Source organism: Teleopsis dalmanni, chromosome 1 (assembly GCF_002237135.1).
Source record: "Teleopsis dalmanni isolate 2A chromosome 1, ASM223713v2, whole genome shotgun sequence".
Taxonomy (NCBI): Eukaryota; Metazoa; Arthropoda; class Insecta; order Diptera; family Diopsidae; genus Teleopsis; species Teleopsis dalmanni.
In genome coordinates, this window is record NC_051846.1 from 228,282,605 (window position 1) to 228,300,106 (window position 17,502).

Genomic DNA, 17,502 nt, shown 5'->3' on the forward strand with positions numbered 1-17,502 from the left:
CGAAAAGTAACAGGTTTAGCATCACGTTTAGGGCTTTCGAAAGGGTTGTCCTAAAAGCTCCTATGACAAGCATGTTTGCATATTGTTTTCTGAATTCTTTTGAGATTTATAACAATATAGCTCTTACTTAAAGCTGGCCACCAAACAACAGTGCCATATGTGAGAATTGAACGTACAATAGTTATGTATATACAATGCGTAATATTCACTTATTTGACATATATTTACTATATATGTATCTAAAAGCAAAATAACAAGCAAAATAACATACGTCCAGTTTAGATCTAAGTATACACTCATTTAAAATATGAGTACAATCATTACTTAGTTTGCTATTCACTGCACATATAATTCGGAATTATTCGAAACAGTAGCAAGGCTTCGCAATAAAACAAATAAAGAAAATTACTAAAAATATCAGAAAGATCCCTAGTCGTTAAAGTCCAAATAGTTGGAAACAAAAAAAATAATAACATATTATTTATGCAGAGAAGCAAAATTTAGTTCATAAATATATTTAATAAAATTTTTACATATTTAAACATATATGTATATGTTAATGTATGTGGAAATTTTTTAATTCATAAGGCAATCACAAGACCAAAAAGTTCTACAAACATCCTCAGCTGACAGTCGTCATTTCATCGACTAAAAAGACAGCCAGAATCGTCAATAAAATATCGCCCACTAATTAAGGCTGATTGGATAACAAAAGTGGGTGTGTTATGCTTGAGAGAAGTACAAAGTCTACAGAATATTTCTCTCTAAATGGGTGAATTTTATTTGTGTTTATATTGAAATATGTCTCCTATCTTATGGTACTAATAAACACTAATGAATTTATTGGTTCCATTCGGCAATACCAAAGGTAATAAAATAAAAATTAGACCATACACGCGAACATCTGAGTGAAAGACAAATGGCAAATACTATATTTAATGAAAATTTAATTCACATTCAGCTAATGTGAGGAGCAGCAGTTGGCTCAACACTAGTCAAACTGATTTAAACCAGTCTTAAGTCTTAAGCACTAAATAATTGTAATTATTTTACTTAATTACTGAAATTAAAATATTTATTGAAATTTATTCAACTGGCAATCAAAGTGTTCATTTAGCAAATTAATTTGACTTCATACGAGTTTTTATATGCCACTTTCTTATCAGCTCCAGACCATGTCTTATGACAACAAATATTTGACTTTCGCAATGTTAAGACGCAATTTAATTAATATTTTTATTTTTTATTTATATTCCATTGAAATAATCAAACTAATTGATTTTTAAGATTATGAACCCACATTTTTTGACAAAATGTTAATCTGTAAAAGTGAGACGAACGTGTGGCATTAAAACTTTAGCAAACAAAATAATTTAGATAATTCAGAAAAATTTTTTTGAGTTAATAAATAATTAAGAAACTGTTTAATTATGGTTTAAAGTATTAAAAATGCGATGAAAGTATAAGAAAGAAGTAAACAAGTTAATTTATTGGGTCCTATAAATACTTTTCTTTAATGACACCTACTTCTTAGAATGACAACTTTAATAGAACAAGGTCTACTTTGTTAAACGTCCCTTCAACAATTGTTTTTGTATATAGACTAAGGGATTTATTTTCCCCTTAGTCTATATACTACACTTACACTAGCTTTTCATTCTTAAGTAAACGAACTTTACTAAGCGAACTTTTTGCTTGCGAACTGAGATAACGCCCTCTGTTTCTTTCAAATTCACTCGTATGTCGATTATACTTTGTGGAGTGATTTAAATGCGACAGTGCCCAATTCACGAACAAAATGTTCGCTGGATGGAAATTAGACATTACTCATCAAGTACACTCATAAAGAAGTTATTTTTTACACTCGAATTAATGAAGAAATTGTTCGATGAATATTAGACATTACTCATCTTGTAGACACATTAAGACGTTCTTTTCAAGACCAGATTTTATAAACAATAAAATCATATATGTCAAAAAAATAATTTATGTATAGAATACTAATATAATTTGATTCCAAAAAAAATAATTTATGCATAGAATACTAATATAACTAACCTTTATTATGGCTGCGAATAATGGAAACATTCAAAACAGATAGAAAGGAAGATATAAACATTTTTAAATAAATGCCTGCGGAAAATCCTAGAAATATGGTGGTCTAACCATATGTCAAATGCAGAACTTTTACGCCAAACAAATTAGAAAGCTGTTGTAACCGAAATAAAAATGCGAAAATGGAATTGGATAGAGCATACTATCCGACGAACAATTAAATACATTCCACGACTAGCTTTGACATGGAACCAACAAGACAGCAGACGCCCTGGTGCATCGGCTTTAACTTAGAGAAGGACAATTGAAAGAGAAATGACAGAAGCGCAATACACACAGAATGATATATGCAGAGAAACACCTAATAGAGTTTGGTTTAAGAGAATCGTTACGGCTCTATGCCCCACAAGGGGAAACGGATACTAAGAAGAAGAAGAATATAATAATTTAATGGTCTAATTGGAAAAATGGGATTTTTTTTTTATTTTTTATTTTTGGAAATTTTTATTTTTTCCTTATATATAATGACAAACGTGGTCTTATAACAGAGATTATTATATTATTATAAAAGCTGGTATTTTAATGTGATATTAAACTTTTTTTATGATTTTTCGAATTACTCATATTAAGTTTACCCCGAACACCCATATATGTCACAAGCATCCTATATATTATTTTACAATTAAACAGATTTTTCAGTGTTTATCGGTACCCGCGGGTTTATATAGCAAATACAGACAAAGGGAAAAAGTATTTTCTTTTATTAAAACTGACTTACTTTTTCTGGAATATTAGAGTGTAAAAGACCTCTATGGAAAATGTTTAAAAAATATGGAGTTTTAAATAATAGTAAATTAAAGAGAAAATGCAAATAAACCAGTCATTGTATAAGCGAACATTGTACTTGTTATTTAGTTTTAAAATTTAAATTATAATCCTAAAATGCAACTTACAATTATACACTATAGAGTATGTTTATTAATGATTAGCTATCTTATATTGTATATATAATTTATATAAATATTTATATAAATATAAATAAATACATATAAATAAATATAATAAACCAGTCATTGTATAAGCAAAAATTGCACTTGTTATTTAGTTTTAAAATTTAAATTATAATCTTAAAATGCAACTTATAATTATATACTATAGAGTATGTCTATTAATGATTAACTATCTTATATTGTATATATAATTTATATAAATATTTATATAAATATAAATAAATATAATAAACCAGTCATTGTATAAGCAAACATTGCACTTGTTATTTAGTTTTAAAATTTAAATTATAATCTTAAAATGCAACTTATAATTATATACTATAGAGTATGTCTATTAATGATTAACTATCTTATATTGTATATATAATTTATATAAATATTTATATAAATATAAATAAATATAATAGCTATTTTAGTTTAAAATTTAAATTATAATCCTAAAATGCAACTTATAATTATTATACTATAGAGTATGTTTATTAATGATTAGCTATCTTATATTGTAATATATAATATTATATAAAATATTTAGTATAAATATATAATAAATACATATAAATAAATATACATAACCAGTCATCTGTATAACCAAACATTGCACTTTGTTATATTTAGTTTTAAAATTTAAAAAAAATTATAATCTTTAAAAAATGCACTTATAATATATACTATAGAGTATGTCTAATTAAGAATTAACTTATCTTATATTGTATATTATAATTTTATATATAATATTTTAATAAATTAATAATAATAATAAACCAGTCATATGTATAAGCAAACATTGCCACTTGTATTTTAGATTTTAAAAATTTAAATTATAATCTTGATGGCAACTTATAGATTATATACTAAGAGTATGTTATTAATTGAATTAGCTATCCTATACTGTATATATAATTATATAAATATTATATAAAATATAATAAATATTATACGCTATTTAGTTTTAAAATTTAAATTATAATCTTAAAATGCAACTTATAATTATATACTATAGAGTATGTCTATTAATGATTAACTATCTTATATTGTATATATAATTTATATAAATATTTATATAAATATAAATAAATATAATAAACCAGTCATTGTATAAGCAAACATTGCACTTGTTATTTAGTTTTAAAATTTAAATTATAATCTTGAAATGCAACTTATAATTATATACTAAAGAGTATGTCTATTAATGATTAGCTATCCTATATTGTATATATAATTTATATAAATATTTATATAAATATAAATAAATATTATAGCTATTTAGTTTTAAAATTTAAATTATAATCCTAAAATGCAACTTATAATTATATACTATAGAGTATGTTTATTAATGATTAGCTATCTTATATTGTATATATAATTTATATAAATATTTATATAAATATAAATAAATACATATAAATAAATATAATAAACCAGTCATTGTATAAGCAAAAATTGCACTTGTTATTTAGTTTTAAAATTTAAATTATAATCTTAAAATGCAACTTATAATTATATACTATAGAGTATGTCTATTAATGATTAGCTATCTTATATTGTATTTACATATATTTTCATATTTATATAATTTATATAAATATTTATAGAATATATATGTATAAAATTTATATTTTTATATTTATATTTATTTATATTTATATTTTTTTTTCATTGAAATTAATTATAAATTTTAATAGATGATTTTACTTCAAAAGTTTTATATTTGATTTTTAAAAATTTGTTAATGCACTGGTGTTACTTGTCGCACTTTTAAAGATAATAAACTTATGCAAATTTTAACATATAATATATAGTAATTTAATATCTTTGAAATATATAGAAATATATTTTAGATCAATAAAAAAGTTCTTTAATTAGTGACACGTTTTTCTTTTTTTTCTAATTTATTTCCAATTCGTAACGTAATACTAATTGCCATAACAATTAATTTTTTACAGAATATATTATTAACTACTGAAAGCAGTTGTTTAATTTTTAACTTTCTTTGTAATAATAAAACTGATAATTATATTGTTGTATTGAATATTTATATAATTTTTCAAAATATAGTAGTATATAGCACGACAGTCATCACAAATTATATCTGTTTTCTGCTTAGTTAAGTTAATACAATATTTATAAATAGGAAAGTATAGTCATGATTAATTGCAGTACAAAATTGTTAAAATAATTACTATCGTAAATTAGATATAAAGATAAGTTATGCAAAATGTGTTAATAGGCAATTCACATGAGATTTAGCTTTTTTATCAAGTTTATTCAAATAAAAATATACGATAAAATATCGGTGATAAATTCTTCAAATAAAAAAATTACCAACTACGGAAGATCATATACGTTACGGAAGGTTAGAATGATAATATACTACACAATAATATAGAATATCAATGCATATGAAATTGCATATGGAAGTACTTTGTGGGTCACTTCCCAGAAATACGCACTCTTGAGTACCAAAAATCATAACCTTTATAACGACAATTCTACAACGAGCCTTACAACAACAGTCGAATGAAAATTATACTCAATGGGATAACAAAATAAAAGGTAATAAAAATATTATGAACTACTGTTTTCTACTTATGAGTTAATTAAACATATAGCCAATAAATATAAATATTAATATAAATATAAATATAATTATAAATATAAATATAAATATAAATATAAATATAAATATAAATATAAATATAAATATATGCTTACAAAAAAGCATGATTTCAAAGCACACTAACAACTAATAACTCTTGTTCTTCAATTACTTATGAAATTGATAGATGTAATTCAAATAGATCTAAAGTTTTGAATGTCGTTTCAAGCTCTCATATTCCTTAAATTTTTTTTATATTAGTAAAATTAACAATTGTGTTCTTTCTTCTCTAATATTGTTATGAAGTCTTATTTTTATTGCCTTTTGTAGTCGTAAATTACCTTACTATTTTATGACTTTTTTTATAGGCTTTAAAACAGAGGTCGTAACTATATTATCTGCGGATTTATTTAGGAAAAAAATATTATAATTGGCTCCGATGCATTGTATGAGGAGGAAAATTTAGTCAATTATGGTTTAGCTACAATGCCAATATGACTAAGAAAAAATAATTATTTTATATCACAATGACAGACAGTAGGTTTTCAAGAAATAATGTATTATACTTGGTTACAAATCGAAACTATCAATTTCCAGTTATGAGACAAAATAATAATATATATGATTTTTGAAAAGTAGAATATTTACTTAAAATATTTCAAATAATTTTTCTCTGAACAATATCAAATTATCGTTTATCATAACTTCTAGGTGTACTGTGGTATATAAAAAAAATATAGAGCATTTAAACCGGACATTTACTTATGCTAATTAAAATTTTTTCCCTGAAGACCGAACTTGAAAATAAATGCAAAACATTTGATATAATTTAATATATTATTTATATATAAAATATATAAATATTTTAATACATCTCTAATATATTTTAATACATTAAAAGTTCGTTACACAGTTAGTACTGGGTTTTAGAGAACGAAATGTTTTCCGCATTGAAAATTGATATTAAACGCATACAACTCCTTCCAGACATCTATTTTATTTAAATAAATAAAATTTAAATAATATCCAGTTTATTAAATTTAAATAAAATAAAAGTTGTTACAAAACTCCACCTAAGCATTAAGTTTAAATAGTGACGTATTTTATAGAGGAAATAAATATTATTTCCGTCATTCTTAGTATTAGTACTCGTACTATATGGAATATAGTTGAAATGTCGGCGAAATAAAAATATATATTTTTTAAACTAATTAATTAACAAGAGATACAATTGACCAATAGCCCATCTAAATTAATTTTGGTCATGAAAACAAATTATTCAACAGTTTATAAAAAACATACAGCAATAATTATATTAATATAATAATTAAATAAAAAATATATAGGTGGAAAATAGTCAAAAAAAAAAACTATATAAAATTTAAAAATTGAAATAAACAAGAATAATTGGTAATATATTATTCCAATAATATGTTAATATATATGTGTATATAAACATTAAGGTAATGATCGAAAGCTATAATTACCTATATATGTGTAATTTTATCTATAAAAGTGTTTGATTACTATATTTCGTAGTATATAGGTATTAAAAAAAAAAATTGTAAATTATAACTGACAAAATGTCATCAAAAGTATTTAAGAATATTATACACTTTAATTTATTATACACGAACTTACAAGTCACATGAAAATAAATTGATTTAATGATAAAAAAAATAATTTAAAAATTTAAAAATATAAAAATAAATATTAAAAAAATAATATTTTTATGTAAGTTTATTTTGTATAAATATTCGACTGTGACAACCTGGATTAGCAAAAAATTTACTTAATCTGTTTTTTCCATGCATAAACAGAGTACTCTATTAAAGGGAAAATTGCATTGTAATAAATGTTATCTTACTACTATCGAATGGTTCGAAGATAAATTCCGGTGTTATAAGATCTACGTCCCAGAACCACTCGTCACAGATGACTAAAAACGGATTATAACTCTTTTCAACATTTTATTCCAATTATAAAATCTAATTAAACAAATCTCTATATTGTGTATGGAATATAATCATAATTGTATCAAAAATATATGATATATGATAGGGAAAAAAATGTTGACGGTGAAGCAACAACTATAGATAAACACAGATAATGGGAATTCCCAACAACTACAGTTCAGTATGCCCAACTTAAGGTTTCAAAAAAATTCAAATGTCCCCATATATACATAAAGAATGGTTAGAAAGATAAGCAGATTAGTCGAATATGCCTTTTTAAAGGCGTAAGAAACTTCCTAGACTCTATAGCAATTTTCCTACTTTTTTTATAGTATGCCTAACTTAAGGTTTCCAAAAATTTCAATGTCCCTCTCTAAGTACGTACACGAAGAACGGACAGAAAGTTTAACAGATCAATCAAATATTTATGCCTTTCCAAAGACAGAGAACTCCATCTTTTTCATAAACAACATTTTTCTTTTGCTCATTCACTATCATATTAGTTCTTGACTACCTTTGTTCCAAACTTAACAATGTCGATATACATTTGAGTTTAAATTGTTTCCTTTAACAGTCAAACTGTCTGGACTCCCTACAGAAGGCAATTACTCTAAAAGGTCAACCTTTTAGGGTAATTAAAAATGCGAACGCTTATACATATTTAATAGAAGATTATATCTGTTAATATTTCATTTGCATTAATTGGAATTGGTAAAGGGAAATTGCATTGTACTTATTTTGAATTAATAACCAGTACTTGGCTTAAGTTGCTATAATGTGAATAATGTGAATACTAAAAATTACAAAACGTACAGAAAAATCCACTTAAAAGATAAGAATGAATTTTCATCTATCTTCTTTCAACTTTAAAATTTCTTACATGAAAGTTTTAAATAACTTTACTGTATTTCAATTAAATAATTTTACAATTGTACTCTTTAAAAATATTTTTAAAAACAATTGTATTAAATATTGACGTGAAAAAAGAAACCTCGGAGTCTTTAAGATATTTTTAAAGAAACCGGTTAAACTAAAAGTTGAAGAACTCAACGGTAGGCAAGCGCAACGGCAAGGCTAAAAATATCTGATACTGAAGGTCGTCATTTAATGCAATGCAGTTCATATGAGTATAATTACTCTAAAAAATTTGTAAAGCCAGTTTAAAAAATTGATGTTTAAACGAAGCAATATTAATTAGTGGTTAAATATATAATTAAAAATTTGCTATAATAACTAAATTATTTGCAGTCTTCAGTCTAACCCAATTGAACTGTTAAGACCTTCAAACTGCATTAACTTCCAAACTGGTAGTTGCCTAAAGATAATTTTATTGTTAACGAATATATTCAAAACAAACATATTCAGAAACGAGCTCAATATCTCACACATACCAAAAAGGACAATATTTATCCGATGTTCTTGAAACAAAAAAAAAACTAATCCCGATATAACGAAGAATCTTTTACGTTTACGCAAATGCATCCAAATACCGAATATCGACTTCACTAAACAATTTTTCAATTGAACTATTCGTATTCATAATCAAAGAAAATAATCAAGTTTACAAAACGGAGAGGATATACAAGATTATACACATTCGAACGATCAGATGAAATCAAGCAGCACTGTTCCTGAATGGTTGGGATAGCAGTAACAATCGATTATCGTTCAAAAGTTCGTAAGAGACACTCGCTTAATATTTCTGTGAGATAAAAGACGTCTTGCGTGTGCAGCAGAAACTGTCCTTGCCCAATTGAAGTCAGGATATTGCAAGTATGTTAAATAATTACTTGTTGCGATAAACACGTCCATATCGAATGTATGTTCCAGCTGCAGCTCTACTCTACATGACATCGTAGCCATTCAGTTTTTATGACTCAGTGAGCACACAAACTTGAGCTCTGTTAATATGTGTAGGTGGCAAGATTCTTTATTCTGCACCCAGGTAATTTCAACACCCCTAACTATTTCGCCATCCTTGCGAATCCTTTATTACTTTATCCTTTATTACTTCCCCCATTTCACTCCAATATACAGTCTTTTGTGAACTTGCTTTGAGATTAAACTTTAGTTATAACAACAATATCTGCAGTTCAGTTAGGTTAGGTTATACCTGCGATCCCAAAGAATCCACTAGACCACAAACCCATTGTGTTATCATATCATATAATTAAAAACTCAGTGATTAGAAACATTTAAAACCTTTGGCAAAGCTTATAATGCTATTTAAGGTATCCAAGATCCTCAAAAAAGAAAGTCCCTAAAGTGGTAAGGCGACGTCGTGCAAGTGGTGGACAAAAACAAAGCAGATGGGAGGCACTTTCGTCGTCCTCTCCACAACTGCGACAGCTATGATTGAAAGAAAGATTTAATCTTTTCGCATAGTTACCTAAAATACAGTGACCTAAAATACTGTAAGTAAACCTACTACAAGACTAATATTCTCTAAGGGACATCTCAATGAGAGAGTGGAATTTTCTTTTATTGCAGTGTGACCAAATTGCATACAGATGCCTGCATATCGTTGAGTCTTCCCATCTTTTATTAAAACAAGACACGGGAAGAACTCAGTGACAGCTTGCATGATGTCAACGATCTGCCCAGATTGTTTATGTGCTCTGAGTGGTTTTCTGAAGCATCCCGTCTGGTTAGCTCATCTGCTTTGCATTTGTCGAAAATATCCGTATGACCGGGAAACGTCTACAGTTGGGCTCTACAGTTTTTTTTTTGTATCTCAAGGTTAATATAAATTTCTATTGCGGAAAACTTGTGCTTGGTGCTCCAAACCCTTGGACAACTAAATATTTCTGAGAAAAAGATTGAACGTTTCATCGTCATCCAAACCAACAAAGCCTGAGAAACAAGTTTTACTCTGCATTTTAATAACATATTGGGTTTCACGGTCATTAGACGCAATGTTAAAGGTTTGCAAGGTTTGCGCCAAAAAATACCAGGGTAACACCCTATAAAGAAAGGCCTACTTCACAAATGGAGGAAAATTCCGCGAGTTCCCAAGCTTGCGCCATATAACTCGTTTGTCAATCGACTCTGACCCATATTGAACATTTTGAAATTAAATCTAATATAAAATAAGAAAATACATAGTTCTGAAAAGCTGCTGTTCAATTGGGTTACCCTTTATAATGAAATTTACATTATAGAAAAAGCTAATGACCTCAATAATATTATTTATAATACTAAATTCAAAATATTCTTTCCTTTTTTTATTCCATTAATTTTTTATGGTAAATATATCGATTCATTAATAAATTACAATAAAAATAAAGTCTTATTTTCTGTATCTTGTTTAAGTTCACGCTCCAAATGCACTTTTCTACCTTTGGAAAGAACTTATCGGACAATCGTTTTTATTGACAAAATTTATTAATAGAAAAGCGAAATGCAGTGGAAATATTTCTGAATTAAAAGTTCAAAAGTAAAGTTAAATAAATTTTAATTTTATAAAAAATTTTATCTCAAGTGCAATATTATTGACTCAATATACACCTATAGACATTACATTAAAAATATATTTTTGGAAAATACAACTGACGTTCAGAAGAAATTGTTATCAAAGCACACGGTTTTTTTTTTAATTTTTGAATGAAAATAATTTTAATGAGAACAATATTTACAATCATTAAGTAAATAAGGCAATAAAATTGATGTTTCTAAGCCAATTTTAATAAAGACAGCACTTGAAGTAATAAAAACAAAGTAATTCATAAAGGCCAAAAGCTCAAAATTTGTTTGAAATTTTCATGATTAAACGCTTGTCAACAAGTGTTCAAAACACAGATACTCACACGTATACATACACAAATGGAGACACTAATACAACTACAGAAAAATGGAGGCTCGTTTCGATGCTGATTGGTTGGTTAAGAAATGAAATTTACTGTGGATAATTCTATCAAAACAAAGCATCCACACAAACTGACAGCACTACGTACAAGTTTAGACAATTTAGACAGCACCCGTCCACACCGCACCCGTCTTTACTCTACCAAAGCAATCAAAACAAAACATAGACTGGTCAATAAATTTCACTCGGTATGACGTCGGCATAGGTTGAAATCTAGAGGACAGTGAAAGCGCGTGCAGAAATTATCTGCACCGTATCCGTGAAACTAAAAAAATTGTTGACTGTGAAAAAATAAATAAAATGTGTATTTAATTTTCAAAAAATATTCCCAACAACTTGTAAACAAAATGATTAAATTATAAGAAAATAACAATAAATTACGTACGAAAGTACAAAAAGCAATCCATCAATATTAGTTAAAGTGCAATTACACGCCCCCTGCACTTTGCACCTTGACGAAGCATAACAAACAATTTCATTCCAATTACCGATGTCGCATGTGACATCATTTATTTAAATTGTTTGTGTATCTTCGATGCTTTTTTCTTTTCTTTCATTATTTTTTTTTTTTGTTTGTTTAGGAAATTATGAGGTGCAACAACATATCAAATGTCAGTCAAAAAGGGGCTTGACTCGCTTAAGTGGTGGTCACTTAATTTAATTTAACGATTTAACGCACAAAAAATTTCAATTGATAAAAATAGTGAAATGCGAAGAAAGCACCGAGTATAATTTGCGGGTCTGTTAAGGTCAATTGAAAAAAAAGAGGTGTGTTAACTACTATTAAGTATAGCTACGCTCTCTGACGCACTTTCCAGAATTAATTGGAGAAGTGTCACTTTAAATAAATTTTTAAAACTTTCAAAATTAAACCGATTTTTATATTTGCGTAGGGTTATATCCATTCTACATGCGATATAAGAAATGTAGTATCAAAGAGATAATATAAATTTTTTAAGTAGCGCAACAAGTTCGTTATTATGGATGATGAAATTTATTCCCAACATTGAGTCATGAAAAGTAAGAAGAGTATTGAACTAACAGCAGAGAAATATTTCTGTATGATATAAAAGAGAAAATTCTTAAGAGAAAATGTTGAATTATATATAGAAAAAGTATAATTAATTATTGCAGTTTTTGTTAAAAAAATAGGATGATATATAGTACCTGAAATATAATAATTACCATTGTTAACTAAGTAATAATGGTAATTATTGTTAAGGTAATAGTTAAATACCATTGTTAAGGTAATTATTAAATAATAAGCCTATGTGTATATAATTACTTTAGAAGAACAGATATATTACTTATTATTAAAAGAATAAGAAGATATAAAGTAATTTAAATACACTAGTTATGATTATTAACTACTTAAGCTACTTTTGTCTAGACTTATGTTTACTTTAAGCTATAAGGTCTAAACATCAGATTCTAATTCCATATATATATAATTACTTTAGAAGAAAAGACATTTAACTTTTTGTTAAATGAGTAAGAAGCTATAAAGTAATTTAAATAGACTAGTTATGATTAATAACTACTTTTGTTTAGGATTATGTCTACTTCAAGATAAAAAGTCTGAACATCAGATTGTAATTCCATATGTATGGTATATAATTACTTAAGAAGAATAAACATTTCAAATTAATTGTTACGATTATAAACTACTTAAGCTACTTTTGTCTAGGCATGTTTCAAAGGTCAAAGGTCATTATTAAATTATAATCCCTTAAATTGTATATAAAATTATATTAGAAAAAGAGTTAGTATTTTCCTATATACTTTATTAATATAAGTGACATAAGTGCACTTATATTAAAAAATTATATAGGAAAATAATAATTTTAATATAATCACACACACACACACACACACACACAACATATATGATTATTATCCCATATATCCCATAATTACATAAAGCGTATAATTAAAAATTTTTCATAATGAAATTATAATTAAATTATGGTTTGATTATATTGCAATTAAATATTATTAAGCCTTATTCCATAATTGTAAGCAGATAAAATCTTAGAGATATTGCATGATGTATTAAGTTATATGACTTAATGTGATATTACATATAGGTAGATCATAGTTCAAATCAAAATCTAGGTTGTTAATAAGTCCCTAAATTTCATAATTTTTTGGTTCGAAGCAAGAACAATCCTTCTTCTTCTCACTCTACCTTCATCCAATCACATACTAGGTTAAATTGGCGACCTACTACTCAAATTCCAGCTGAGATTAAATAATGAGCCATTGTAATAACGTGGTCAGGTTAGTTCACTTTTACTTGAGTGGGGGGTCGTATCTTTCAGCTTTGTCCATACACAAACCAGAAGAATTCCCAAATGAATTACAATCTTGAACATACAAACAACACTGAAAAGTACGATTCTCCCACTCCTAAATAAGCCAAACTTATAAGTCAACCCCTAATTTTGCAGGATAACAGATCTGTCAGGGTAACAGATGGGTAAGAAAAGGGGCTTGAATTTTCGCCTAGCAAATGATAAACACTCACATAAGGTGGAGTACAGTTTCCGCTCCATCCACAGAGTCACAACTCCAACAAAAGCTATTATATGGCAAGCCCAGTCTCATAAGCATGTCTTTCTAGTATGCAGTGACCAGTCAATACCGATTACTGAATGCTGAGCGAGTTACGATTTGAAGCAGACAACGGTGAGTTTTTTAACCAGTTTGGACCAGGCCGATCTTGACATTTGTAAGGAAGGTTTCGTAAGTGTATGACCGGGTCTATCGTTTACACAGCAGATCAAATATTGCTAATCAGTGAAATGAGTTGAAATAACAATATGTTGCGAAACTAAAAGTTTTTTCCTGCATTATTAATTTTATTAACAATCATTTTATTAAAAAAGTAGCAGTTCAATCTCATCTAATCATTACATTATATTGTGCGAAAAATCTATTTCTTTCAGCATAACATCTTATTATAAAATCGCATTTGCCGTAGTGATAACATAAATCGCATACACAATATAAATATAGTATTTAACTGCGGCAGTTATTATATTATAATAGTATTTAAAAAACTTTATAATATGCCTTGATCCACTCTCTTAAACATTATAACGAATTTGATATTATAGTTTTTTCTGTAGTTTTTATAAAGGGACCGGACTTAACTATTCATTGTGACAATTTTAATGTGTAGAAATTCAAATTTCAGTCTAAAAATCATCTACCTTTATATTTGTTGCCTAATCTAATTTGATAAATTTATTATTATTATTTATTATTATTATTATTATTATTATTTATTATTATTATTATTTATTATTATTATTATTTATTATTATTATTATTTATTATTTTTTCAAACTAATGTTGTAGGTATGTAATATCCTGGTCAGTATTTTTATTGCAGCATGATTATACATGAGATCCTATTATCTATACATCTATCTATCTATCTATCTATACATGGGCCACTACTTACTGTCTTTACCATCTTTTTCGGGTATAAGATATGAATATAGCACTACCAAATTACACTACGAAATTTAGAACTATATATATTGATATTGTGTATATATATAATTTTTTATAATTTGTATTTCGAAAGTTTAGTTTCCAATTCTTCATTCTTTATCATTTCTCTATTAATAAGCACTACTTTAATTTTGTTTCCACTATAATATATTTTACTTTTTGGACTCAATAAATGTACAAGACCAGAAAATAAACTTCATTGACATTAAAGTTAGATTCTGAAATAGTCTTATCTGCTCTTCATACAACGAACTACAGTCTTTTTGTACAATCGGAAATTTACCTAGATACATTATAAATATTTAATATTAATTATTTAATATTTTTTACAATAAAAGTATCGACCTTCTGTAAGAATAATTAAAAACTCTAAGGAGAATACAATAATATATGAATTCGTCGCGGTCATGGAACTATAGACCTTATATACGCATAAGTTCAATGTCCCAGTTGTTAATATATAGGACTACAATAACTGCAACTTTCAAAAATGTTGATAAACATTAATAAAAATAATGATTATTTGTTTAAAAAAAATAAAATTCAGGCATTGCACATAAAACAGTTATACAAACAATACCTACAAGCATGTGAACTACAGAATTTTATGTTTAATTTAAATTTTATGTGAAAATATATTCATTAAATTTAATTTAATGAAAATGTGGTTGTGCTTTATATTGCAGTTTTAAAATATGTAAACGGCAATTTGCTTTCATTGCACCTAAGTACATTAAATTAAATTGTTTATATAGTAGTAAATTTTCTAGAATAATAAAACAACAAAATAGTTAATTTTAATAATCTTACAAATAGTAAATAAGTTAATAAAAATTTACTATCAATAAATCAAGTGAATGACAGTTACAAGACTCATCAAATAGTATAAATAAATTAAATTTTGTATGAATATCAGAATTAGTAGACAAATTTATTTTGTATATATTATGAATAATAATATTTAAATATATATGTAATAATAATATATACATATAATATATAATATATATAAATAATAACATATAAATAATAATATATAAATAATAATATAAAAATAATAATATATAAATAATAATGTAAAAATAATAACATATAAATAATAATATAAAAATAATAATATATAAATAATAACATATAAATAATAACATATAAATAATAATATAAAAATAATAATATTTAAATAATAATATATAAACAACAATATATAAAATATCGATAAAATATCTAACGTAAAGATTTTGTAAATATTAATTGGGCTTGTTCTCTAAAACTACGTCTTTTTGTAAAAATTTTATTTTTAAGAATGGCTGAAGACGGATTGATGCCGTGCATATATATTTAAACAATGAAAGAAATTTAAGCGAAAAAAATGATTCCCTAAAACAACACTTAAAATGCTCTACGAATTTACTATGGAAAGCTTAAAACTTCTAAACTTTTAGAGAAATAATACACACCACGCCAAAACCACAATTTGACATTATATAAAAAACCTATTGGGAACATAAAAATAATGAGAAAAAAATAACTTTCAAGAGAAAATAACTGAACTACTCTACTACGTACTAAAATATATCTAAAATATTCCACAAATATGCTGTTAAAGCCTTAAGACTTCTATATTATGGGTTTTCGAAAATAATATACATTACACTAAAATAATAATTTTACAAGATCTACAAAAAAAGCACAAAAAAATAGATGCAAAAATGCTGTAGAACACTTAAGATATCCATACAATGAGCTATAAAACATTATCTAGGAAGTAGGTTTTAAGAACGGTCGGGACTATGTTCCAAAGCCACTCGTCGCTATCGACGATCAAATGCCATTCGACACCTTCCAAAGGAACTTCAGAAGCAGGCCCCAACGGGATACAACAACAAGTATCCCGCTGGGTATTTGCTATTTCTTTGTTTAATATATTCATACGATTTAAAGAATTTTTTGATATTACGAATGTAGTCTATTCGCAAGAAATCATTCGTTCAATAAAGTGTTTACAGTACTTACAAACTCAAGATTTAATTTGAAGTTTGAAAACAGACTATAAAAATTGTTTGTATAAATTATTTGCATACATTAGTAATCACTTTAAAATACTTAAAGCCAGAAGCACAATTATAAGATCAAATAAAAGTATGAATCGCGCTATGATTCAGCATCGAAAAAATTTCAAGATAATCAAATTGTTCATTTATAAAAATTATTATGATTATGAACAGAGCTTAAAATCTTTACACCTAAACATATGCAGTGCTCTATTTAGTAATACTATAGAAATTTAAATTATATTTTATTTAATATAAAATTTATTTATATGTAAATTAATATAAATAGAGAACAACAATAAATTGTTTAACTTTTATTACCGTGTCCACGATATTCTCTGACAATACCATTTCAAGTTGAAATAAAAATGATACTAAAACATAAAACTGAACTACAAATTTAAATACATGAATGTAAATTAAAAAATTTAAATAAACATTTCGGATT